The sequence below is a fragment of the Peromyscus eremicus genome, chromosome 9 (assembly GCF_949786415.1).
Source record: "Peromyscus eremicus chromosome 9, PerEre_H2_v1, whole genome shotgun sequence".
NCBI classification, from domain to species: domain Eukaryota; kingdom Metazoa; phylum Chordata; class Mammalia; order Rodentia; family Cricetidae; genus Peromyscus; species Peromyscus eremicus.
The window spans coordinates 11171737-11199264 of record NC_081425.1 but is presented as its reverse complement, the minus strand read 5'-3'; the positions used below and the strand labels follow the sequence as shown (position 1 = coordinate 11199264).

The 27528-nt window shown below is 37.2% G+C and overlaps 1 pseudogene; it reads right to left on the bottom strand.

The window, feature by feature from the left end:
* On the bottom strand, positions 1 to 27528 carry LOC131919810 (voltage-dependent anion-selective channel protein 1-like; annotated as a pseudogene).

The window sequence follows — 27528 nt, the reverse complement described above, 5'->3', positions numbered from 1 at the left end:
TTATGCTTGAAATTCCAGTCCTAGACCAAGCTGTGGCCTCCCAAATTGATGTTCTTGCCATCCAGCTGAATTGACAGCATCAGTTTCTTACCTGGCTTTAGAGTCTGTGTATGTCCAAACTGGATCAGTCTCCTTTGGCTAAAAGCTGGCATCTGGGGTTGCCCTGAGATTGCCCTGATAACTTTGCTGTGGTTCCAAAGCAAGTGTTGCTGTTTCTAGTTGTCTAGGTGAGACTGACAGTAGCCTCCAACTTCTTGTTCACCTTCTGGTAAATGGAGATACTAAATTCTGTCCCAACACTCATATTAGTATGAAGGTGGAATTCATCTGTTTCATAGCCAGCTGCAAAGTTGTTCCGGGTCACACAGGACTTTGAGGTCTCAAAATTCATCTGGTAGCCAGCCAGCCAGCCAGCTAAACCTGATAGCCAAGCGCCAAAGTGTCCCAGATCAATGGTACAGTCATGTCAAAGTCCACATCTCAGTCCAGCTTGCTGTGCTACCTCCTGTACCCTGTCTTGAGTTTAGGATTTTTCCTCCAGTGGTGAGAAGAATGAATTAAAGGTCAGCTTCCATCCACACTGGAGCTGGTCTTTCAAGGTGATCTCAGGGCCCAGGGCATTGTCTGTGTTCCACTTCTCTGTAAATGTCAGCCCACGTTTGGTCAGTCTGTACTTGGTTTCCAAGCTGCCTTTCACTTTGGTGGTCTCTGTGTTGGCTGAGCCTGAGCTGGTAAATCCCAATACAATCCATTCTCAATCTTTGTTTTCAAGTCAGTTTTATTAAGCCACAGCCAAAAGCCTTGGTGAAGAAATCCCTGGCAGATGTGCCAAAATCAGCATCTATGGGAGGCCAGGTTATCTTCTTGCAGATGGTGATGGATGGCAGGAGCAGCAAGGCGAGGCATCCTTTATCATCTTCATAAGTTGTTTTTAAGGTCTTTTTCTTGTGCTTCAGATGCACTGCAATATTCTGGTCTTGCTGTCCTAGGATAGGTGAGCTCTGGTGGTGCCATATTGCCCTGGCTGTTGTTGCTTCTATTTTACATTGGTGTTTAGGCATTTTGGTTTTGCATGACTATAGGTCTAGGTGCTAATTTCTGAGTTTGTCTTTGTTGGATGGGTGTTTTGTTCCTTGTTTTCTGCTTCCTCTTTGGTCTTCTGGTCTTTGTGGCCTGGATTCTGGCACCTGTGACCTCTGATCTAGTAGGGAGTCTCTGTCCAATTTGGGGACTGGCCTTGTATCTAGCTTGGCCTTTGGTGTAGTATGGGGGTCTCTGTTCTTCTGACTGATGTGGTCTGCACCTATGGTTCTCACTGTTGTAGCCTGTTCTTCTGATTGGTAAGGCCTGCACCAATCTTTCTGAATGGTATGGCCTGTACCTGAGCAGAGGAAGTCCACAGGAATTGAGGGCAGGGCCTTGCCTCAGGCAGGAGATGAGGTGGGAGGGCCTGAGCTGTGGAATGGGTCTTTGAGCACAGAATCTAGGGAGTGGGAGTTCAGCTGGCAGGAGTACCACTCATCTGTTCCTCTGAGTGGTATGGCCTACACCCGAGCCTAATTGTGTTTGTGGTGTGTGTGTGTGTGTGTGTGTGTGTGTGTGTGTGTGTGTGTGAATGCACGTGATTGTTCATTTCTGTTTACAGGTGTGATAAAGTTTATATATGTATATATATATATACACATATATATGTATATACATATACACATATATATATCACACATTTATACATGGATAGTTTGTTTTTAATGTTTATGTATATGTGTGTACTTATAATAAGTGTGCGTGTCTATATAGCTAGTTTTGTTTACACATGTGTGCATGGACATGTTAAGGCTACATGATTACTTTGTCCATCATCCCAAGGAATATCTTCTACCTCCAGAGACACAGTCCTTCATTTGCCTGGAGTTCTACAATTAAGATACGCTGGATGTCAATAAAGCCAGGGCTCATCCCCCGATGCCAGGGGGACTGCAGATATATAGCACCAGACTGACATTTTTGTTGTGTTCTAATGACCAAACGTAGGTCCTGTACTTGCAAGGCAAGTAATTTGCTAGAGAAGTCACCGCAGTGCTGTGTCGGGGAGAAGCACTGCACCGATTAGAAGAGGGATCCACTCCAGAAGTCCGGGCTCTGCTTCTGTGTCTTCTCTGCCTGCCTGCAGCACTGCCACTTGGCACACATCCCTTGTGTTTTCTAATCATTACCTTCTCTGCTGACTTCATTCACAAACTGAAGGGATTGCTTGAGTGGACCTTAGTGTGTGTTATGACAGAAGTCTGTTATAAACCTCAATGAAACCCTTTCTTAAAATAAAATAAAACAAACGCCTCACTACAAATACTATAAACCAAACAAAATCGATAAATATAAATAAAAAAAAGCATGCCTGGACTTTAATTGATAACAACTCCAAAATTAGTGCATTAAAAAATTGGGTAGACCAAGTTAGTTTAAAAAAGATCTCCTCTGCATATTTCATTTACCCATGTAAACTCACTTGTTAGAGCTAAGACGGCATGCTTTTCTTAATAGTAGCAAAGTAAGAATGCATTTCTACCAGAAAGGAGTTTATTCCGTAGCTCAGTAAATGATCCTGAAAACAGCATTACACCAATGGCTTCTAATTGAAATTTAGGATAGCGCTGTGAATTTCACCAGCTGTTCTTATTGGAATGGAAAGTCTTATGAAAAACACAAAACTGCACTCAGGGACTTAAACACACGTTTTAGGAGGTCAAACAAGATATTTAAACAGCAGGTTCTGTATATTGAAGACGGAATTATTTATTTATTTACTTCAGTACATAGCCCTTCTTTCATGAATATGGGGAAAATTTTCATGACCGTATGTCTTGTGTGCGAGATTATTTGTACACCCATTTGTAGAGTACCACTAATAGTTACCAACAGCGTATTGTATCAGCAGTAGCATACAGAATCATGCACCAAACAGTACAGCAACATAAATGGAAAATTTATTATGAAATCTTTCTAAGAACTTTACTTCTTTCTTTTCCAAATGCATGATGGCATCTCTGTATAAAATAATTTGTGTAAGAAATTGATTTATTATTTCCTGACCTCCCTTTATATAGACAAATTTTAACAAGCAAGAAAGAATCAGGATAGTATAAATAAAATCCCTGAATGCTCTACGTGGAACAATGAGGCTGGGAGATTGAGATGTTGGAGAGTACGGGATCTGTGGTGAAACCCACTATGGTGAAACCCAGTGACACGCCTCTTGATTTGCTACATATCTCAAAGCCGTGGGATTGCAGAAGCCAGCATCACAACAGCATCCACTGATGCAGAAAAACACAATACACCCTCAGTAAAATCACAATATCTCTACTAAGACCAGGAAAAAAATCACAGTACTAATAAAACTCTCAGACAAGAAATGTCCCCGTTTTTATAAAACATCACTGTCAATTCAACACCATCCATGGTAGCACATGACCAGTTAGAAGCTGAGGAGAGAGCTCTACACTTTTTCTCACTCCTCCCCAGTGTGCTTGTATCAGAGACAGCCGAGTAGGAAGGTTAGGTGATCATCTCTGGTTACAAACAAGTCCAAACTCTCCACAGTTTCAGTGCACAGGATCCACCAAGGGGTACACTCCTTAGCAATGTCGAAGACTTTCTGCGCTCCCCTCATCTGATGTGCTGTGAAAAGAAGCCTGCCAGACTGTCAGAACTTTCAATACTTCTCACAAGACAAGTTCCACCTTGAACCCTCTCAAGACTGGAGAGCATGGACTCCCCAGGCAACAATCAGGAGACAACCATCACCTCCTCTCTTCTGTGGAAAGAGTCTGCCTGAGTGTGAAGATCAAATACTCTGTGAATTCTCACTGGAAGACTGGGTGGAGAAAATCTGAGTAAGGAGGAAGGATGAGGAGAGGGCATTCTTTAGCTACTGAGGCAGATGACTTCGAGAGAAAATGAATCCTGGCTGTTTGGGAATACCAATCAAAAAAAGACTGTATGCCTTTCAGGGACAGATGACTTCAACTATAAACCATTTATTGATTTTTATAGTGGACACTGTGCAATTTTTTTTTTCTGGGGAAGTGTGACACAAACATCTATTCATCCCAAGTACAAAAATAACCCTGTTGATTATCTGCAATCCTAGCAGGCAGCCCATCCTGCTAGAGAAGCAGTTCTCAACCTGTGGGTCAGGACCCCTTTGGAGGTCAAACACCCTTTCACAGGGGTTGCCCAAGCCCATCAGAAAATACAGACATTTACATTATGATTCATAACAGGAGCAACATTACAGTTATGAAGTAGCAATAAAAATAATTTGTGATCGGAGTCACCACAATATGAGTAACTGTACTAAAGGGTCACAGCAATAGGAAGGCTGGGAACCACTGTTTTCCAGAGAATATCCTCTCCGCTGTTCAGGTAGTGGGAGTGTTTTGTTTGTTTGTTTGTTTTTCCCTTTTGTTCTCTGTTTCATCATCTAGGGTAAGGACTTGTGAATTTTGCTACTTGCTACTTTGTTTACTTCCTTAGACTCCCAAGCCTCCCTATAGGAGGGAATGTTTCACTTCAGAGAAAATTGCTACACAACATGATTGTTGTAGATAACACTGAAACACACACACACACACACACATACACACACACACACACACACACACACACACACACAAAATAACTACCATACAATGGCTTGTCTATAACCATAAAATTCGATAGTCTGTTTATATTTATCTTGCCTCTCTATATTGAAATGCATATGTTATACAATATATTAAGTATACACAGCCGGGCGGTGGTGGCGCACGCCTTTAATCCCAGCACTCGGGAGGCAGAGCCAGGCGGATGGATCTCTGTGAGTTCGAGGCCGGCCTGGTCTACCAAGTGAGTTCCAGGAAAGGCGCAAAGCTACACAGAGAAACCCTGTCTCGAAAAACCAAAAAAAAAAAAAGTATATATAGAAATATACAATATACAGCATGCAAGTCTATTATGTATAACCATACAATATATAAAATTTTGTAGTATTGTCTGAAGCTCCTTCTTTCTATTTATTAGAATGGTTTGCACAGGTTTTCTCTCACTTTTATAGTTTGTGATTCGAAGAACACCAGAGAAAAACAGTGCACTGTTTGTCCTGCAGGTACCTAGAGGTACCTAGAAATATTCCTTCATGTTTATTCTTCAAAATGTTAAATTTTAGTTTTATTATCTGATGTTCAACTTGGATTTGTCAACGTGCATATGCTTAAGTCCTTAAGAATAGTTTTCTGTTAACGTCTTCTCAGTAACAAGATTGTGTTCCTATCCTGTCCAGTGAGCAGGCTGCCTGTTTTGTAGAGTGTACTTATTGCCTGAATTCTGGGGGAAAATATACCAACCCTATCACTTCTGTCAGAGCAATTTATCTTTTTATCTCAGTTTCCTTAACACTTAAAACATAAAACTAGAGGGGAAAATATTATTAGCAAACTTCGTAATCTAGTCATAAAAGAGTGAAAACTATCACAAAATAGGTTGTTTTGATTCAATAATCATAATCTCATGATTTCACTCTTCTACAATGAGTATAAGGAGTAATTTGAAGTCTTTAATCCTTCATGATGGGCTTATTTTGTGATACAACATTGTGTGTGTGCATGTTTGTGTATGAGAGAGAGAGGAAGGGTGGGACAGAGGCGGGCAGTGGAGGGAAATGAAAGAGAGAAAAATGGAAAGCAGTAGTGGTGAAAAAGAAAGAAAATTTACACCTCTGTACATAAAATTGCATTCCTACATTGTTATTCTTTGCAGTTATATTTATTTTAAAATATTATTTTCTCATACTCCTTTCAACACCAGATTATTCATTGATTCATTATTTAGCACTACCTGTTCATATTTTTAAACTTAAAACAGTGTGCATCAGTTATTTAAGGTTTCTTAGCCTAGAAAAAAAAAATGACAGAAAACTGATGCATGCTAGAAAAGATAGCTCAAAGGCTAAGAGAGTAGCCTGTCTTCCAGAGAATCCCAGTTTGGCGTCTAGCACACACATCAGGCAGGTCACAACAGACTGTAAATCCAGCTCAGTGGGATTTGATGTCCTCCTCTGGCCTCTGCAGATACATGCACAAATGTATACAGACACATATTCAGACACATACATATAAATAGTTAAATGGACCTTTAACAAAACTGATGGTATTCATCTACGAAGGCTGAAGTCAGGCTGGACTGGTATTACAAGCACAAAGGCTGTGGCAGAGCCCCCAGCTAAATGTTTTGTGTGCTTATGGTAGTGTGGTATATGTAGGATTTTTTTCCTCAAAGTAGGAAGTACAAAATATTCCATTTATAAAACAGTAGAGTGCCCATAAAAAGTATTTTGCTCCTTGTTGTGATATTATCTAAATTTTAGAAGTCTTATTTTAAAGATAAGCATGGAATCATGCTGTTAGAGCAGGCAAATAGAACTTTCATTATGAAAACTCGGTGCTATTTTCTTGAACTTTTCAAAAAGAAGTAATGAGAGTACTTTCGTTAGGCTGCCAGTGAGTAGATTTTTAATGAGGATTTCAGATTTGAAGGATTCAGAATATCTGTTCAGAAAGGACAAATGAAAAGAACAGACCAAGACTGAGCCACTTAGCATTAACACACATCTGTTTTCTTCTAGTAAAATTCGTTAAAATAGAGTGAAAACAGTCCTAATGGCAGAAGAACCCTTCACAGTGATGAGCCAAAGTAGTCCAGAACTGAAAACGAATCCTGCAAACCAGCAGTGATGTAAACCAAGTCTTGTTTACACACTTGGCAGGATGCCTAAGAAATTTGCCTAGGAAGGAGGCTTCTCTGTTCTGTGCCATTCTGAAGCTTTGCCCATCGCATTTACACAGTTTCCAGGTTTGGCAATGAGTCCTACTGTGTGCTAATGCTTCGGCACCCTTCATACAGGGTCACTCTGCAGACTGGCCGTACTGTATTAGGATCAGCTTCCCACAAATAAAATTCTTTACCAAATATCAGAATGAAGGGTGTGAACCAATGCACAACACCCAATCTAGCTACTTCTCTCTGTCTTCAGAAATTATTTCCTCCACTGGGTGTTTGTACTACCAAATTCCTCTGCTTCATGATTGGTGTGCAGAGTCCTGGCAAGATTTTAATATTTCAAACATGTTAATAAGTGATTGTAAGGAGAAGTCATTTTAGCTGAGTTGTGAGTACTTTATTATTATGTAGAAAAGCAAGGATCTCCAGTCTTTTCTTAAAAAGCCACAATCATAGCTTCTTACTTTAGAAAGAATAAAACTACAATGATTTATCATATAAATCCCATTTCTGATCTGGAAATTCTCATAAATTCCTTCATTAAAGGATGTTCACACACATACCATATATATATATATATATATACATATATATAATTAAAATTAAAAATAATATATATATCACTTTTCGTTGGAAATACTCAACATATTAAATATTATGGACCATTTAATTTTTTTGCAGTATGTAGGGCTAGAGGAAACAGTCCATCCACATCTAGATTAAAAAGTTTCTTCTGGCAGAGTAGCAGGTAGCCATGTTAGAAGAGGCCTTTCCTGAGCAGAGGGCTGGGTCTTGCTCCTCCTGCTTTTTGGCTAATGCCACTTTCTTCATTGCAGTTTGCCCTCCATAGGAGCCTAATGAGGACTTTTCCCAAAGGTCCTCCATGTATAACCCACAACATAATTTCTGTCTTTTCCAGTATAACTTCTAAAAAAGGAAATAGTTGATATTCAATTCTAGTGACAAGCTGTCTGTATCTAAACCTTCATCTGACCATCTGAGACATCATCTGACCATCTGAACCTTCATCTGACCATCTGAGACATCATCTGAACCTTAATCTGACCATCTGAACGATGATCTGACCATCTGAGACATCATCTGACCATCTGAGACATCATCTGACCATCTGAACCCTCATCTGACCATCTGAGACACCATCTGACCATCTGAGCCATAATCTGACCATCTGAGACATCATCTGACCATCTGAAACATCATCTGACCATCTGAACCATCATCTGACCATCTGAGACATCATCTGAGCCTTCATCTGACCATCTGAACCATCATCTGACCATCTGAGACATCATCTGAGCCTTCATGTGACTATTGACAGTAGTCAGATCAAGTTGCCAAGGTCTTGATGTGCTGCTGTGAGCATCAGCTTTGAGAAGTTTATCATTTTTGTAGCTTATTGATCTGGAATGTTTGATCCTATTTCCTCAGAGAATTCTGGATTTCGTTGGTTTTGGCCCTTTCCCTAACTTTGCCTCTACACATAATTTCAGGTTCCCTTTGATTCCACTGATTCTCTTTTTTCACAGGCTGGAGGCAGCCATCCATTGCATTCATTCATCCATTGCAAGCCACACTGTTCCAGAATTTCATTTCATAACACTGTCATTGCACCTAGACCTGGAAAACCCCGTTCTGTGAATGTGTCAGCTTTTTGTATTTTGGTACATCTTTGACTTTTGAAAATCAAACATCTTGATTTTTTTTTCCTGGACCAGTCTTTGTTGCTGGATCCTAATGGCTGTCTTGGGGGAGGGGTTGAGAAGGTGCATCATCAAAGGCACAGACACCAGGAGTCAGTTGAAGGTAAACAACAAACTCATTCAATAGCAGGGAAGGCCTTATATACCCTGCTCTCAGCACCCAGTCTGTGTTGCAATCTGGTGGTATTGCGTGGTTGTCCCTCATTGGCTGGACATGATCAGGAACTCTGACAGTGATCAGGAAGTCTGACAGCACCTGTTGCTAAGCCCTCTGGTGTAGGGGTGGGAATTTTAAAAGAGACAGGGAAGCATGGGAAATGCCACTGTAGCCATGGAAGCTAACCATGGCTATGGGTGAAGGCCCCATACATGTGGGTGCCAGATAAAGCAGCAATTCCATGGAATCTGTCTGATTGTCAAAAGGGGTTTATTCTGTGTTAACTTACAATAAACATAAGGAAGTTGGTTGCAGGATCCAGGAGGGGTGTGGCATGGTCCAGCACAGTTCTCTGGAGAACTCTGCCTTCTGTCTTCCACAGCACCAGCATCCAACATCCAAGACCATGAGGTAGCACAGAGCGTGAGCATGTAAGCTCTTAAGGGGTCTCCCCTTGGCTGTGCCCCGGTGCTTCAGGGACAAAGCACAGACAACTACTCCTACACTCAGGCAGACTCCAGGTTGGCTCATAAGAAAGTATGTTATATGCATGCCTTGGCAACTTGTCTGAATCAATTTCCTTGACCCTATGGGCCTGTCCTACTACAAGTCTTAAAAAAAAAATCATTTGATTCACACACAATAATGTCCCTGAAGTCTGAAGTGCATACCAGGCTACCCTTGTTCTCTCGTCAGGAATACCCTGTTCATCAAATTCCTCATCAGATTATCAACTTCAATAGATCTGAAGTCTACTCAAGTGTTGACATTCTATCTGAAATGCCTTAATTTTCTATGAAACTATTTTTGTTACAATACACTTAAAATATATTTTAAGAAATACTGGTAAGCTTCCAAAGAGAAGTATTTTAATTGCAAATATTTTCTCAATGGCACAAAATTATTATCATCAATATTTGGTTATTTAATATGCAATGTGAATTATAAACCATTCCTTTAAATAATTGCTGATACATTATTTACTGTACTAAAATCATGAGCAATGAATGTGAGGAGTGATGAAAATTTGCATTATATTAGTGCCTAGGAAATTTAAACTTATATGTATTTGAAGAGTTATATGCAGCATATTTCTCTTTTTGAGTATTGAAATGCTAAGAAAGTAGTTTTACCTAATAAAAATTCAAATGGAGCATGAGTTTTACAGTAAAATATGTACATAAATATGTACATATGCACATACAAAATCACTATGGAACATGGTGATTTGATTGTAGAAGAAGGAAAACACGTATCTAGTTCTACAACTGTCATCAATCAGAGGTAATAGTTTGCTTTCTGTGACTGAAGAAAGAAAAAAGAAAGAAAGAGTGGAGGGAGAGAGGGAGGGAGGGATCTAGGAATGGTGGAATAGGAAGGAATGAATGAAGGAACAAAGGAAGGAAAAGACAACCCAAAATTAATATTGAATGAATTCCTAAATATGATCCTGGATATACATTCCTTTTATTTTAGCTTTGCTTAAGTTCTCTTTGGTTCTTCTGTTTTCTATTTTTCAGTTCTATTACTTTACTTGTACTTTATACTGTGTCAAGCAGAGCCTGAAGAAACATAAGACAAGTGTTTTTCTTCTGTTCTCTGTCTACTTATTTTACCTACACAAAACACAAAAACAAAATGAGAACCTGTGAGTCTTCCTCAGATGACTTTACTTTGTTGTAAGTCTTTAATCAAAAACCAAGAAGGAATTTACTAGAAAACTGCAAAATTATAATTATTGTAACATAAATGAAGATAATTGTATAATAAGTGCATTTTGCTCTTTGTATAATAATGAAAGGACCATTTAGTCCTTGTATTCAAATCTCTGCAATCATTTATTTCCATATGTTATTCTTTGGTCAATTACCATTTTAGTCTATTTTAAAATGAAATAATTCTTAGCATGCCAGAGTGTAATAGAAATTCAAACCCTCTCACGCTTCGGAAGTTGTTTGCTCGATGCAATGTGACAGCCGTTTGGCATGATTCTCAGACCTAGTTACACAATGGTTGAACAGTCTTGAACTTCCTTTTCGCAGCTTCTCTGGCATTAGATAAGTGGTGTTGAATTTAGATGTTTGTGTCCCCTTCCGCTTCCCTCTGCATGATCTCCTAGCCTGTCACAGGATCTCTGCCTCTCCAGTACATCAGGTGATGAGGAAAGTCTGCAAGTTTTCAATTTGTGCTGTCAGCAGCTGTGTTCAGGAAAGTGAGGACTGGCAGCGGTGGAAACAGACCGCACGTTATCTGCTGGTTTCACAGGCTTCCACAGGAAATCGGTAAGCTGCTGTCAGTAGGAATGTCATCATTCTTCACACAATAAGGTCATATCAAAATGGGTGTAAGTCAAATAATTACCTTTAGAGAACATTGGAATCACTCCCCAGTGTCAACATTGAAATAACCATATCAAAATGGGTGTAAGTCAAATAATTACCTTTAGAGAACATTTGAATCACTCCCCAGTGTCAACACTGAAATAACCACATGCTGTATATAAGAATATATATCCAGTTATTTGTGTTTCAATTCTAAAGGGTTTTTTGAGACACGACCACACTTCTTCTGCAGTTGTTCATTTAATATCAGTTCATAGACTCTGTGTCCATGATCCTGTGCATGTACTTTTCTAATTCTCTTTCAGTTTTAATTTGTGGAACTAAATAGAAGAGACTGGATTTCATAGATAGGTGCACACAGAGATGGGCTTCACTGGAGAATTTATTTCATAACAATGAATTATCTTTGGGATTAAGTTCACATACTCTTCCTTCAAATATTTCATTTAACTGAAACTTAAAAGTAGATGCTTTCTCATAGCTATTGTACTGTCACAAGATTCATTATTGTGTATCAGGAAAAAATAATTACATTTAATTATAATGAAATATTTGCTTCCTTGTAGAATTATCAGTGTTTTCCTATGTTAACATTCTTGTTACAAAGTTAAATCTGCATATTTTATACAGTACAGCAGGAATGGTCGCCTCTTTGTACTTTCTTTTTTTTTTTTTTTTTTTTTTTTTTTCGAGACAAGGTTTCTCTGTGTAGCTTTGTGCCTTTCCTGGAACTCACTTGGTAGCCCAGGCTGGCCTTGAACTCACAGAGATCCGCCTGCCTCTGCCTCCCGAGTGCTGGGATTAAAGGCGTGCGCCACCACCGCCCGGCTGTACTTTCTTTTTCTTTTATCACTAACATATAGAGATCTTTAAAAGAATTTGCACAATAGGCTCTCCAAACATATGTCCCGCAATTATCATTTCTTTAGGGAGTTTGCTTCTCTCAGGACTCTTACCATCCTTTCTCTATCCACTTTCTACTACCTCAATTTCAAAGCTTACTGAAACACATGATTGAAATATGGTTGAGACAGGTTGTACCTTGAAGAACGTGATACTTCCTCCCTAGGAAAATACCAATAACTGGATGGTAGCATGCATCTGCTTCTCTCAGAGAGACACTTCAACTCTTTAAGTTTGTCTCCTTGTTTTTTGTCTTGAAACAGTAATACATGTTCCTTATGTGTGTTTTCTTTAAGTGCAGCAACTGAGCTATTAAAATAAATAAGTCAATCAACAACTATTTGCAGTAGTTGGAATGTCTCCAAAAGACATGTCTCAAGTGATGATGTAGTTGTTAAAGAGGATCTACCAAGTATCAGGAATAACAGTTAAAGAGAGCCATGATATCACCCTTTCCTTCAGCTCAGCATGACGGCAAAAGCACTATGGGTTGGTCCAAGAGTGAAGCACTCTTTCTCCAGGTCCTAGTCAAGGGCACCATCACCTTTCAAGAAGAAACTGGGCACACCATTTCTTGCCCTCTGGCTCCCCACCTACAAGCCAGAGCAGCTCAAAATTCGTGGTTCCTCCCCTCCTTTATCAGTCTCCAGTCACACAATGGAAACTCTAGTCCCAGCAGACCTTGCCAGATGCACTGGTGGCACAGATAGCCCTCATTTCCTGTCATTTGTTATGGGTTCTGCACCCAAAGAACAGGGCTGATTGCTCCAGTTCAGAAAAGTATTCTCAGGACAGAGGTGCCTCTAAGAGAAACTGTGCCCGATTTCTGGTTCATAGTTCTGGTCCTGGAGTTTTTTCTTAGAGGGTGTAAAAGCAAGTGGTTAGCGTGAAGTCTAAAGCACTCGCTGTTGTCACGGATTTTATTTGAAAGAGACTCTAGTAAAGTTCCATCCCAAAGCAGGCAGGGTTACTAATATTTGTCATCCAAACCGCAGAGAAGCTGAGGCAGTAAGATTACTATGCTTTTGAGGCCACTTTAGACCTTACAGTGAGTTCAAGCCAGTCTGGGATGGAGTGGAAAAATCTGTCTCAAACAAAATATTGACGGTTTTGACAGCACCCGCTTGGGCTGTGAGATCTTCACCGTGGATCTCTATGAAGGAAGTAAACTAAAGTGTGGGCCATTTGATTTAATGTAGCTAAAAATAGCCTTTCTGAGGTCAGAACAAGTCGTAAAGATTTTGCTCAAATACTGTCACCTCTTTACATACTAGGTAAGCAACAACTCATGTTTATATGTTCTTTTAAATAAATATTTTAACCAACTTACCTATTATTATTTGTTATTTCTTAAGTTTACATTTATAACTATTTTGTTTAAAGAACAATATTTGAAGTAGTCTTCCAACTGTATTTTCTTCATATAAAATTACATGGATTTTGTATGTGTAAAGTAACAGACCAAGAAAATTCATGAGAACTATTTAATACATATATACTCATATATATGGCCTTTAGAAAATACTGGACAATGTTAGTCATTATATATGTAAAACATAAAAATAAATTTGAACAATAGAATATGTGATATTATTACTATTATTTATAAAATTGTACTTATTAATTTATATTATTTTTAAATGAAATAACAATATTTTAATTTAATGTTTATTTAGAAGTGGTAACTTGTAGATTTTTGAGTTATTTGATGTGTTCATATTTCTAACAGTGGAAAGATACTTCTCAGGAAGCATATTTATAATAAAATACACACTATACTTATTAAATAACCATGTTATGGTTTTGCATCTGTCCTAATTTTATATATATATATATATATATATATATACATATATGTATATTAAATCTTAAACATTTCCATACTGTCAGACAGAAACAAGTATATCAAAGAGTACTAAGTGTGGAGAAAGACAAATGTAATAATATTTATAATAATAAATATAATACTTAGATATATTGAAAATATCCATCCTTTACATTTAACAGGTATTATCATTCTTAAGATTCAGAAATTAAACAAGAAAAATAAAGTACTCCATAGAAGTATAGCATAATGAAAGATTTGGCATAAAAATAATTAGTAAGATATTCTACTTCATCTTTATTTAATTATAAATTCAAGTCAACACGATTATATTTTTTTGGATTTTTTTGTTACTGAAACCATACTCTAAAATAGAATTATCATATTGAATATGAATATGATAACCTACAGATAGAGACTGAAATTATTCACCATAACACAAAGGATAGCATCTTGGAAACAAAACACGAGTGACATCTTTGCATCATTGCTTTAAAACAATGATATACTACTAATTTCTTGTAGAAGTGTTATGAATATTCTATTGTTCAAAGTCCCAGTGGTAAGGGTGCTTTATAGTTTGGACTATGACATCCCCTCTATGCAGGCTATTAAATACACAATTCTCCTCACATCCACTCTTCTTGGAAGAATTGCTACTTTTCAATATACACGAGGAATCTCAGGATCCAAGGGGAAAAAAGACCCTGGACAATACAGGAACAAGTGCTTCTGCTTTGTAATAGACTGGGCTTAGGGACTTTACAGTAGTGCTGTGGAGACAGAGGCAGAGAGATCTCTGTGAGTTCAAGTCCAGTCTGTGCACATTGTGATTTGGAGGCCAGCCGGGGCTACATGAAGAGAAACTCTATCAGCATCATGAATCATGAAAAAGTGACTTATGCAAGTTGTCACAATTGTAGGCTGCGTAAGATATACAATATGGGGAATGGTTGACACAGAAAACACTGAGGGGAAATGGAAAGAGCAGAGTTAGTAGAAGATTTCTTAGGCACTGATACGGGTTGTCTTGGACAATAACTTATTTGATACCTGTTTTTTTCTGATTCTCAGAAAGAAAACTTCCCTTAAGCTCATGTACCCAACAAAACAAGGACAATCTCAGCAGGAACTGAAACTTCTCAAGTTTTGAAAGGATCCAGAAACGTAGCAGCAAGACAATAACCTTAACGTCTGAGTGTAGCTTTTACAAACCTAGCGGCATACAGTCAGTACTCTGACTCCCAGCATACCAGGCCTACACTATTATAAATGAATTCATGAAAAGATCATCCTACTTACACAATTCAAACGTACTCTAACTTAACAAAACTTGAACTTACTATTTGTTCTGCCCAGATTAGGACCCCCAAAGAGACCACTGGAGACCAAAGATATCCAGAATGCAATAGCAAGGCTTACTTCTTAATACAAGCTAGCAGGGAGCCCTCATCCGCAGCGCCCGGCTAATCGAGGCACGGGGGAGAGTTCATCTTTCTTGGGGAGGTTAGCTTTTCAAGGCAAAAACCACAAAATTCTTTAGAGAGGAGGGGGTTAGTACGGGTCCATCCTTGATTGGTCCAGTTTTCCCGAGCCTGGACTTTATCTCATTTTAGTTTGTCTGTTTGCTCTGTCAGTTTTACGGCCCATCTCCAAAGTCTGGTCATGCTATCTTGGGGGAGGGTGCATCTCGTGGTTAGTCACCACCAGACATCCTGACCTTGTACTTTTAAAACTTCTGACTTCACCTTGTCTGAGAATGGGGAACTGACTCAGTTCTAGTTATTTTAAGATATCCCTTCCCTCAGCATTCCAGGCCTTAGGGGTAACTGGGGTGGGGGTCTCTCACTATTGTTACATTCATTTTCAATCCTGCAGAAACTCACAAACTGAATAGGTTAAAATAGTATTCATACAGGATTGCCATGTCCAGTTCAGCTAGAACGTGACCCAAGTAGGACTGGAATGAAGGAAGGACAGACACACAGACCCATATACAGAAAGACTGGAGTCTGGTGGCATAGTGCACTGTGATGGAGTGATATCAGTTACCCCAACAACCAGAAACCTTAGTTTACTTACTATGTCCAGCACAGGGAGAGGCGTTAGCCAGTCTCTGTAGGACCTGTGTAGAAGCAAACAATTTCAGGTTCTAAACTTTCAAGAGGAGGAAGCTGTCAATGGTTGACAAGTATTCCTACTTGAACTAAAATGAGGCTTGAAGGCTTTGCCATTCTTAGCCCCACTCGTATTAGGAAGGCTTTGCCAGTTTCGTGTGGTTCTGAGTCATTGGTCCTTGACATGGCCCTGCCCGTGTCGACAACACACATTACTAAATGCTTCATGTGGTCTTATCCATTCACTCAGGGGGTTACCTCTGTTCTGCACATTTCCCCCATTTGTTCTTGATGAATTTGTTCATGATGAGTCCTCATTTTAAATGAGAGAGATTGCTCTAATGCTCAACACCAGACTGAGTAGAGAAAATCAAAACAGCAGGATGTCTGGTCTGGGTAATTTATGTTATCCTGCTCAAAAACTGGAAAACAAAAACAAATACAAAAACCTAAATCAGCAAAGTGTTCCCTCTTCTATGTGCCTCTCTCAGGCTGATTTTAAGAAACAAGCTACAATGATCAGCTTCTGAAGCCTGGATTCCCACCAAGAGGAAGGGCTGAGTCCCCAAGGCTATGCCTAACCAGCCTGGCAGTGCACACACGCTCTCACCGTAGAGCGTACTAGTCACCCCAGACTCCTGACCTAGCATGGCACCCCAGGATTGCCTCAGCCAAAGAAGAGAAAGTGGGCAATAATGTCTGAGCACAATTCTTGTAGGCCCTCAAGAATATTAGTTAGCAAGGTTTTATTTTGTTTATTTTTAATTTTTTTCTTTGTTTGCCAATTTTCTCCATACTTTTAGGATGGCTGTTTGTTGGTAACATGAAAACAAAAGTGTGGTTGGATTCTAACTCCTGCAGAACCAGAGTGGTCCAGCCTCAGAGGTGCAACTCTGTGTCCAGTTTCATAGAAATGGCCCTCCTGTGAGGGAATGACCCCAGATCTATGGAATTACATAAAGGCTCCAGGAACTAAAAATGAAAATGGAAATACACTGAAGTCCTTAGGCTGTGTATCTATCTCTCAATCCTCCAGTTTCTTAAGCAGCCACATTTACTGCCCCTTCTGGAAACCAAGGGCATGTCTCCTAAGTATAGCCTAAGAACCAATGAAGTTGTAATGTTTTCTAACTTACTTTTGAGGTTAACCAAAATCTTCAAAGAATCAAGATATAACTACTTATCTCTGGATTTCACTTGTCCGCAAAAAAATCTCTTTCAAAGCACTAACATATAACTTCTTATCTTGTAGATTCTATTTGTGCAAAGTTTTACAACTGATAAATAGAATTGTAATCCTCATTTACTTTAACTTTATATTTTACCTTTATTTGTGTGTTTCTGTAGGGAGTATTTCTTCCTATGACCAGATGTGAGTTCCTCATATTCCCTGTGTCTGTTTAAGTGTCATTTACTGTGATCTGCAGTTTTGTACCTTGATATGACTAAGGACGTAAGATAATACAGACAAGTCAGAAACACAGAAAATCTGGGGCTGAGGGAATGTGTTCATTCTGGGGAGAAATCAACCACTTCAACAACCTGGAATCTCAAAGTATTTATTATGTTCATAAGGGGAGTTTTTAGCTAGCTACATCATAATTATGTCTTGAAATCCTTTCATTTTTCTCCCTATAGCAAATGTCTTCATTGAGCCAATAATGTATTATACTCAGGCTGCTACCCTACTCACGTGGATGGAATTGTATAGAGAATACAGAGGGAGCCGGGATCCTAAGGAGTCATTTGAAAAAAGAAATAATTGTTGCAATCTATGTTGTGCTGATATAAAAATATATACATATATCTCAAAGATTGGGTAACTTGGAAAGAATAGTTTATCATCTATAGTTCTTGAGGATATACAGCCTGAGAACATGATGATGCCATCTGTTTAATACTTGTTGAAACTGATGAGCAGTTGTGCCAGGAATTCACTTTACAGCAAAGCCATTTTAAATGATCCATTATTTAATTAATTAATTTCTGAATCCTTTTACAAAATTGAATTATGATGCACTGGAATTCAATTTTCCAACATGAGAGTTTGGGAATACATAAAGCCAAAATATCAACCACACTTTCATGGAGACCTGGTATTAATCTTGGCTTTTGTGTACAGGGTAGCTAAAGCTTATTCAGGAGATGTATCTGTATTAGTAGTCACCTATCACAGAACCCCAGTAAGAGATGCTTGATGTGTTCGAGCAATCACACTCCCTATTTAATTCTTGTATAGATACATACTCTAGAAAACAATCTGTATTATTTTTGAAAAGCAGCATGGAAATTAAGATTTCAAATGATAGATTTTAAATGAAAACATCATTTATTTTGGTAGTGCACCCTGTGCTTTACTGCAGGATATCAGAATTTTTACTTAACTAGACTTTAATTTTTTTCTAGATTTTTAAGTTTAGCACAAATTATGCTTTTCTTCATTCTATTGTATTTATTACTGTAAGTGGATTTTTCTGTCCCACCTGCCAGCCCCCAAATAACCACATAAAGACTTCTTATTAATTATGAAAGTACAGCTGATAGCTCAGGCTTGTTCTTAACTATCTCTTATAGCTTAAATTAACCTGTATTTTATTAATCTACATTCTACCATGTGGCTTCTACTTCTATCCCATTTTGTGTGTTTGACTCATTCTGCATCTATCTGGCTCTTCCTGGCATCTCTACCTTTCTTCTTCCCAGCATTCTCTCTGCCTGGAAAATCCTGCCTAGATATTGGCCAGTTACCTTTTATTAAAGCAATCACAGTGACATATAGTCACACAGTGTCAAGGAATATTCCACAACATTCCCCCCTTTTCATCTAAATAAAAAAGAAAGTTTTTAACTTGAGCAAAATAAAACTATAGACAATAAGAACAATTATCAGGTAAGAATTATATTTACAATGTCCAGTCCATTGGTATTTGGCATATTTAGAGAAGCACTCCATTATTTATTATATCTTGATGAGTCCAAAGCTCTGTACCTAATTTAGCTCCTATTATAACTAAAGAAAACTACAACTATAACTAAGTCTTCAACTCCATCAAAGACACCCAAAGAATATAATATTACTTGAATAAACAGGAAGTGCAGTGCAAGCCACTTCCAAATCTATGGAAATGACAGCCTAGACAGTTACCCAAGGTTCTTCTGCAACATTAGGACATCTTTCTTCAGCCTATAGGCTTAGAATATCTGACAGACTTTCCTGTAAAGCAGGAATTTTTGAAGGACTGTTCTACCCTGTCTTAGCAAAGTTTGACAGTTGCTTTTCTTGGTGTCCTGTTAGTCCAGTTAAACAGCATTCTGTCAGCAATTGAGGCAAGGGCAGTTTCTTGCCCAAATGGCTAGCTTTTGCCATAAATAAAGCAAACTCAATTGGAGTTTCTTCGATGCCCATTATCCTTTTTTGAAGTAGATTGGTGCTGCCAAGAACAGCCATGTCTCATAGTCAAGAAAAGCCTCATGTTGTTAAAACATTTCAAATGATATTTTCTATAGATCTTTGAAGTGATTGAAGATCGCCTATTTATCTAAAATATATCTCTGTATGGCCTTGAAAACATACTTAACATGACTTTAAGTTTGATAGTTACAGATGACTATTAACCCGCATTTATTATCCTAAATAGCTTTCAAAAACTAAAACTTTACATAACCTTTTTAAATGAGCTGCATAAGTACAATACCTTAAACAAGAATAGAAACAAATATACAGTATAACAAAAATAAACTTAAATTTGCATCAATATACAAAAATCCATACAAACCTAAAATTTATTATTTATTTATTTATTTTAGGTTTTTCAAGATAGGATTTCTCTGTATAGTTTTAGAGCCTGTCCTGGAACTCACTCTGTAGAACAGGATGGCCTCAAATTCACAGAGATCTGCCTGCTTCTGCTTCCTACATGCTTGGAATAAAGGTGTACATCACTACAGCCCAGGTGAATATAAGATATTTGGGACTAGTGGTTGTTTAAAAGTAGACTCAACATCTACCCTTTCATCTCATCATTTTTATACTATATCCCCCTTTTTTTCCTTCAGAAAGAGATTCTTGAATCTAATTCCTTTTTTTTTGGCCTTTTTTCCTGATCGTTGACCAATAACAACTTGTACCCAACCCCCTAAATGATAATAAACATCTATAACCCATCAAATGACCAAAATGCATCCACTCCACCTCTTGGGAATGTGGGTGTCATGTTCCCTAGACTGTTTTCTGTTGTCTAGGGCTGCTGATAACTTTAGGAGACCCTGGGAAAATTGTAATAATGATCAAGTGTTGGGAGAGTTAGCTGTATTATTTGTTGTCAAGTCTCTGTGTGATGGAAAAGTGTAGTGTCTACTTGAAGTCCTGGCTGAAGTAGTCTGTGAGGCTGGACCATATCAACCAGCAGTCTTGAAGCTGTTCTGAGTGTAGAATTCTGAGGAAACTGCAACAGAGGTACTCTGAAATGCTGAGTCACCTGGGACACACATTTTCATTGATGTCTGGTCCCCTTGCTCTGAAATACATAAAATTTCAAAGGTAACACACATATCTGCATTAACACAAGTATCGAATGCATTGTGTGCACATGTCAGTTAAAGATGATATGTTTTTGTTTTATGCTTATGCAGGTAAAAGGCATCTGTCAACTTTCTAAATCCCTTACAAATGTATAATCAAACTGTAATATGAATCTTTATCTGTACCATACAAAAGGATGGCATGTAATAATAAGTCATGAAGACTATGTAGCCAACAAGATTTATCATGTCTCATGTCATCTCATCTCAGAGCTGTTCCCAAGTTAGGGGACCATATTTCATGCTACATATCCTGTAGTCATTTTTTGGCTTCCAGGATTTTCACTTTGTTTTCTATCTTCAAGGATTTTTTTTTTCCAGAGCTGAGGACCGAACCCAGGGCCTTGCACTTGCTAGGCAAGCGCTCTACCACTGAGCTAAATCCCCAACCCCGGTTTCCAGGATTTTCACTGGGTCTCCCCCAATCAAACCTGATCCTCTTTAACCTAGAATGAGTCCACAACCTTTCATTTTCTGTGGAAAGAAAAACATAATTTGTTTACCAACACAACATTTTTTTTTAACTTCCATTTTGAAGTTAAGACATTTTTCAAATATATAGCTTGGTTTAAATTTAGCAATTTCCAAAGTCCAATGACTTTGAGCAATTATCATTTGTTCATCAGCAATCAAAAAATTCAAAACAACACAGTAACATGTAGGATCCCATCCTTATGTGGCTTATTCTTCCTTTTTTTTACTTTACTGTTTCTATAAAGACTTTATTATTTTTAAACTATCATTTATTATTTTATTTTTATGAACATTTATATCCTTTTTCTTTTCTTTTCTTTTATTTATATGCAATACCTAAAGCACATTGTTAAGCACATTGTGACCTGTTTAGAGTTTTTTTTTTTCTATCTGAACATGATTCACTGCATATCTGTAATCTTTACTATCTGCATGAGCAAAACCTTAAACCTACCACATGGTTTAGCTTATGTGCACTGGAAGCTCAAGTACACAGGCGGCTGCAGGGAGATGTGTCTCTGTGCTGCAGACAACATGAGAGACACAAGACTAGGAAGTCACATTTGGTTTCATTTTTGTGCAATGAAAAATCTTTTTTTTTTTTTTAAGCTTTCTCAGGTCTTAGTGAATATATGTGGCCAGCTGTTGGGTCCCATTTGTAAGTAGATTTTTCTGTCCCTCCAGCTAGCTCCCAAATGGCCACAGAGAGACTTGTCATTAATTGCAAATGCTCAGCTGATAGCTTAGGCTTGTTACTAACTAGCTTTTATAACTTAAATTAACCCGTTTTTTATGTATATACTACCATGTAGCTTGTCTTTTTTAGCACAGCAAGTTCATCCATTTTCTCTCTGAATCTCCTGGAGACTTTGCCCTTCTTCCTAGCATTCTCTCAGTCTGGATCTTTTGTCTAACCTCTTCTTGCCTAGCTATTGGTCAGTTGGCTCCTTATTGAACCAATGAAAACAAAAGATCTTGACAGTATACAAAAGGATTATTCTACAACATATTATTAAATTTTATCATTGTATGAACTTTTCAACTAAGAAACATGTTTATTTTCCAGATTCATTGGCTTACATAGGAGGGCAACACTGAAGGTGTACATGTACTTTTAATCAAAGAGCCTCATGTCTTTAGTACAATCTTAGGATGTGAAAGAAGGTGTCTTGTGAGATTAGCAATATATCTTCATTAAAGATTTCTGAAAAAAGTGCAGCAGCTTCCAATAAGCACACATCTCTCTAAGCTAAGAAGAACAGGAAGGCTTAATTTGCTTTGTGATGGATGTATAAAAACTATAATTAGGGGTGAAAAAACAGTGTCTATTTTTTTAGACAGTAATGTTAAATAGAGAGTGATTTTTCTATCAGTTTTGTTGTAATTAGTGTCTTGCTATATTGCTACTGGATTTTAATAATATATTTCTTTTAATTTGAGAACTATCATTAAATGACTTTAATTAACTACTTTTCATAAAACTTCTCAATGCATCTTTTAAAATGTTGTCACAGTTTCTTTTAAATCTTTGAATATTGACAGCCCATTGTGCTGAACTAATATCAATCAGTTTTTGACCCAAACATGTTTATGTGATTCACATTCATAGTTGTTGTGCTTTATTTGTTTTTTGTTTATTTGTTCTTGTTTTTTGTTTCATACATGTTCACAGTCACTTTTCTCAATTCTCCTCAGGCTAAAGTTTTCTTGAAACCTTAATTTTTATTGTGGAATCCTAATATGAATATTTAAAAGCAAAAATGGTCCAAATTCTAACACTTTGTAAGTAGTAACATGTGATACCAAATGACTATGCACTTAATGTTATTTCATGTGTCAAGGTTACAATACTGATATTCTAAAAAAAAAAAAAAAACACTGTAAAATGACTTTCAGGTTGTATAAAAAAGATATATGAATTCAAATAATTTATTTAGCTGTGTGTCTTATACTCAAGGCAATTCACTAGGTATGTTCAAATATTAAAAATTGACACAAATTATAATTTAAAACACTTCTAGTCTCAAAGTTTTCAGACAAATATTACCAAACTAAAAGTTTAATATAATACTGTATAATACTGTTTTTTTTATCCCTAATCATGATGCAGATAAGGTTACCATGACTAATAAAGAAAAACATGTCTTAAAGATTAAGAATAGTTACTGCTCCTGCAGAGTACCAAAGTTCAGTTCCAAGCAACCAGGTTAGGTAGCTCACAATGCTAAATCCAGTGGAATCCAATTTCTCTGTGCTTTGTGCATACCTGCACTCACATGCACATACCCACACACAGACACATAAATATACATTGTTAAAAGTACATTAAAGGGTGAATAATAACAATGATAAACCTTTATTCTTACTGTATAAAATTTATCTTTGACAAGTTCTATGATGTTTCAAATTTATAGTGTAGTGCATGCCAGCTATCATTAACTATAATTTGCATAAGTAAATATTCAGTTGTCCACATTTATAGATTAGGAAGATTTTGATTTGTAGTAAGTAATTGCGTTCATTTATGTGGTCTTTCACAGATACTAGACATTTTAGTATAAACTTAACAATTGCTTTCTATTGTTGTGATAGTACCATGATCCAGTTTCTGTACAACTTAGAAAATGGATACAATTTATATTTTTCTGTAACAGACTACCAGATATTGTAATGCTGTATATATTTAGTTCACTATTTTGCTGCCATTTTGAGATGTCACTTTTATACAATGTTAAATTTCCATAGGAGCTACTATCATATCTAAAGTTCTACTATGTTGCCACATCAACTCATAATCCTACAATTTACCACATAAACTGTAGATATTTCATAATATGGTTCACCAACCACAATCCTGTCAATCAGCCAAGAATCATATTGAAAACCAAAGTGACTGTGCATTGTTGCAATGATTTGGCAACAAATAACTGTGAAATATGCATGAAAAATCTGTCAGTTGTTTTTCTTTTTTTCAGTTAATGCCAAATCTTAAAGTGGAACATCAGGCAGTGAACAAGGGTCATATTTAGGCAAAGTTTATGAGAGCAAAGTGTTAAAATTAAGTTGAGAAATTTGACATAAATGTTTGTCACTGAGAATCCAGTTCACCTGTGACAAATGGTAACCACACATGACGAGTTGTTATATCTGACCAGGGAATGGGACAGCACACACAAGTTAAAATAGCACCTAACAACCACAGCCTTTTGGTGGTGAAATCACTGAGTCCTGCTTCATTCCCACTATCCAAATCTCACAAACCATCTCTTATTATTTTCCTTAAGAAGAAAAGTATGGGAAGGGAAATTTCAGAAAACACAATTTAAGGAGCCAAGTGTATACTACAAAGTTTTCTGAAACTTCCCTTCACAATACACAGTAAAACTCTCATAAAAACTATACCTAAACAGAGCTTAATAAATAACAACTAATGAAACCAATTCATTTTCAGGCATGTGGATGAAACTATATATCAACATGTTAAACAAGTAACTCATACTCAGACAAGCATTGCAAGCATTCTTCATGTCATGAAAGAGCATAAAAATTATTTGGGAAAAAATATATCCAGAGAAGGGAGAAAGACTAATGGTGCATAAATGTGATCAGTGGATATACATATAAAGACAGTATAGTGAAGTTCATCATTTTTTAAATCAACATAGACATGACAATTATAAACAGGTTGTAGCCATAATCACTGCACAAGACCTGTATATATATTTAAAAAACACAAGAAAAAGGAATACTTGGTGTCAAGAAAGGGGTAAGCTGCAGTAGCAGAGAGTTGCAAAGAGGTAATTGGGGAGGAACTTATAATAATATACTATATATAAGTAAGAAACTATCAAAAATAGAAAAGCTAATTCTTGACAGATAGATGATAAATAGATTAGACTAGATAGATAGGTAGGTAGATAGAGAGATAAATGGGTAGATAAGATAAAAATGAAGATCATATAGGAGTCATGCTTGGAATAGATACAAGGAAGATATCACACATATAAATAGAAATGCTTTTATTTTCCTGGGATACGATAATTAATTTATTTTCTATTTTTGGTTCTTTGTGGCTTTTCTATCTGAGTTACATCATACTAATTATAAATTAAATATTGAGATATAAAGTCACTGTTATTAATTTATTCTGTTGTTGGCCGAGAAATTAAAGATGAAATGCTTATCCATGTTCATATATAAACAAGCATTCACATCAAAATATTGATGGACTGCTTAAAACTATTTCAGATTTTGTTTTTGAAATTTCATTTGTGATTTCGGTGATTTTTCAGATTATGTTCTAGTCTTACTACACCCCTGTGAAAGTACCTCAGCTAGCTATGGTTCTTTACCTGCTGGGATAGCACAAGTACAATGCCTAGAACTAGAGCCACTGACTTCATTCATAGGATATGGGATTATTAAGTAAAACATGACTATCTACACACCAGACATACTCTTTCTTACTCCTGATGCTTGGCAGTAAATCTAGGTATACCTCAGATGTCAAAATCCATTGCCAACAGCTTAACTCCTTTCTTTGTTGTTTGATTAACAGACATGGATAATCTAAGCTACTCACATTTCAGCTTCAATTTCAATGTGAATAGATATACTGTTAATGCCTACAGTAAGGAATCCTCAATTTGAGAAGAAGAGTTTTATATCATGAAATCCCAATACTACAAAGTTCGGAAACCAACATTCTTCTTCTTGATTACTCAGAGTAATAACAAATGAAGTCTCACCCCTCAATTTCCACATTGGTGGACACTAATTGTGAGAGACAGCAGAGTATATGTTGTTCAGATTTAGAGTATATATCAAATCTTGGGCAACACTGATTCAATTTCCCAAGCTATTGGCTCAAGTTGTCACATTAACCAATTTTGCTAAGGTCCATTTCAAAATAGCCTTAAAAAATTGTCTCAGATGGTGGAGAAAATAGTAAAAACAATGGATTCCATGAGTATGAAGTCATTTCTACAATCCATTTGCTGTGAAATGAGTCCCATGGTCAGAGGCCATGCAGCACCATATAGCAGCATAGAAAAGTTAAGTGACTGTCTATGTCCACAGGGAGTTATTCTGAAAGAATTATTGACAGAAAGAAGACAAATCCTTTCCAACAATAGGTGTCTATTTTAGTGGCAATGAATCTTCTCTTTGAGTTAGAAGAAAGTTTTCATGACGGAATTGCTTGCATCCACCACCCTGCCACAATGAGTCTGGCTGATAGCCCCAGGGGATCTCTGGCTCAGTGCTGATCCTGGCAGTTATCAGACAGGACATGCCACAGTGGCATCAGCCACATCTGTCTTTGTGAGTGGAGACTCATGTTTCTTCCCTCATGTTCAATTTATATCCCTGCCACTACAGGTGCTTTATGGCTGGGAATATTGGACATTGATAGAAATGGCTAGGTAAGTGAATTACTGAAACTCTTGGAGCAAGTCACCACAGCATTAGAATTATTAAAATTACCTTTGATGAGCAAAAATATGTGATACAAGTCTTTTCACATTATGTGCTCACCTGAGTTAAACTTACGATCAAGATATTTCTTCAGAAATCTACACTATATTTGCCAAGGGCATTCTGTGAATACTTCTGGTAAGTCAAACTGCTTATCCCAGCTCATATATCAATGCCTATCTCCAAATCTAATCACTGCCCCATCCACACAAGTGAAAAACCAGTACTAACACTTGGAAAATCTGCCACCAAAAGAATTTCTACTTCCTATCATTGTTAAGAACCACTCTAGAGTGGGGCTCTAGTTGTACATTTCTTTACCTAGGTGACAAACAGAATGCAAAACAGCAAATCAACCGAAGTCATATTTTATTTATTGAGCTTGATGAACAAAGATATCTATGGCTCCCAATGAGAAAATGCAAAGAGAAAACGTATAGGAAAAAGGAAAATCCATGGATATTTAGACCTTTTGTTTGACAATGTACACTTCTCTCTTCAGAATATGGTGAATGTATACTCATGCATATGTTTACTTTTGATCACAGGTCAGTATGTACACCCATCTTTGTGGTTTATTTAGACAATGCTTAAATTTCTTGAAGACTAGTACCATTCCATTGTGCCTTGGTAACTTGGTAACTTCTATCAAACCCTAGTAAATCTCCTACTATGCTGAACTTTTGAAATAAATTTCATGACAAAGAATCTATAGACTACATCCTAAGTATTTGTGCTGTGATGCATTAAAGTCGCAGTTATGATCTGTCTCTTTGCGGTGACTCCAGATATAAGAAAATCTGTTTGGTCATATGGCCCTATTCAGTCAAATTTCATGCCGATCTGTATCATATAAAAAGACTTCTTCTATGACACACAAAAACATGGAAGTGCTGGATTAAAACAAAATGCCTAAATGAAACACATGTTGTTGCCAAATTCCAAGCAAGCTTACCATGACCAGTACTATTTCTAGGAATGAATTTAGTTGATGTGGCAATATTCTACAATGTCATGGAATTTACTTTACCTGTGTTTTATGTCTTGTAGACATACCTAAATGAGTTGCTTCATCTTCTTCATCAGGTCCGATGAATATCACAGGAAAGGTGTGCAT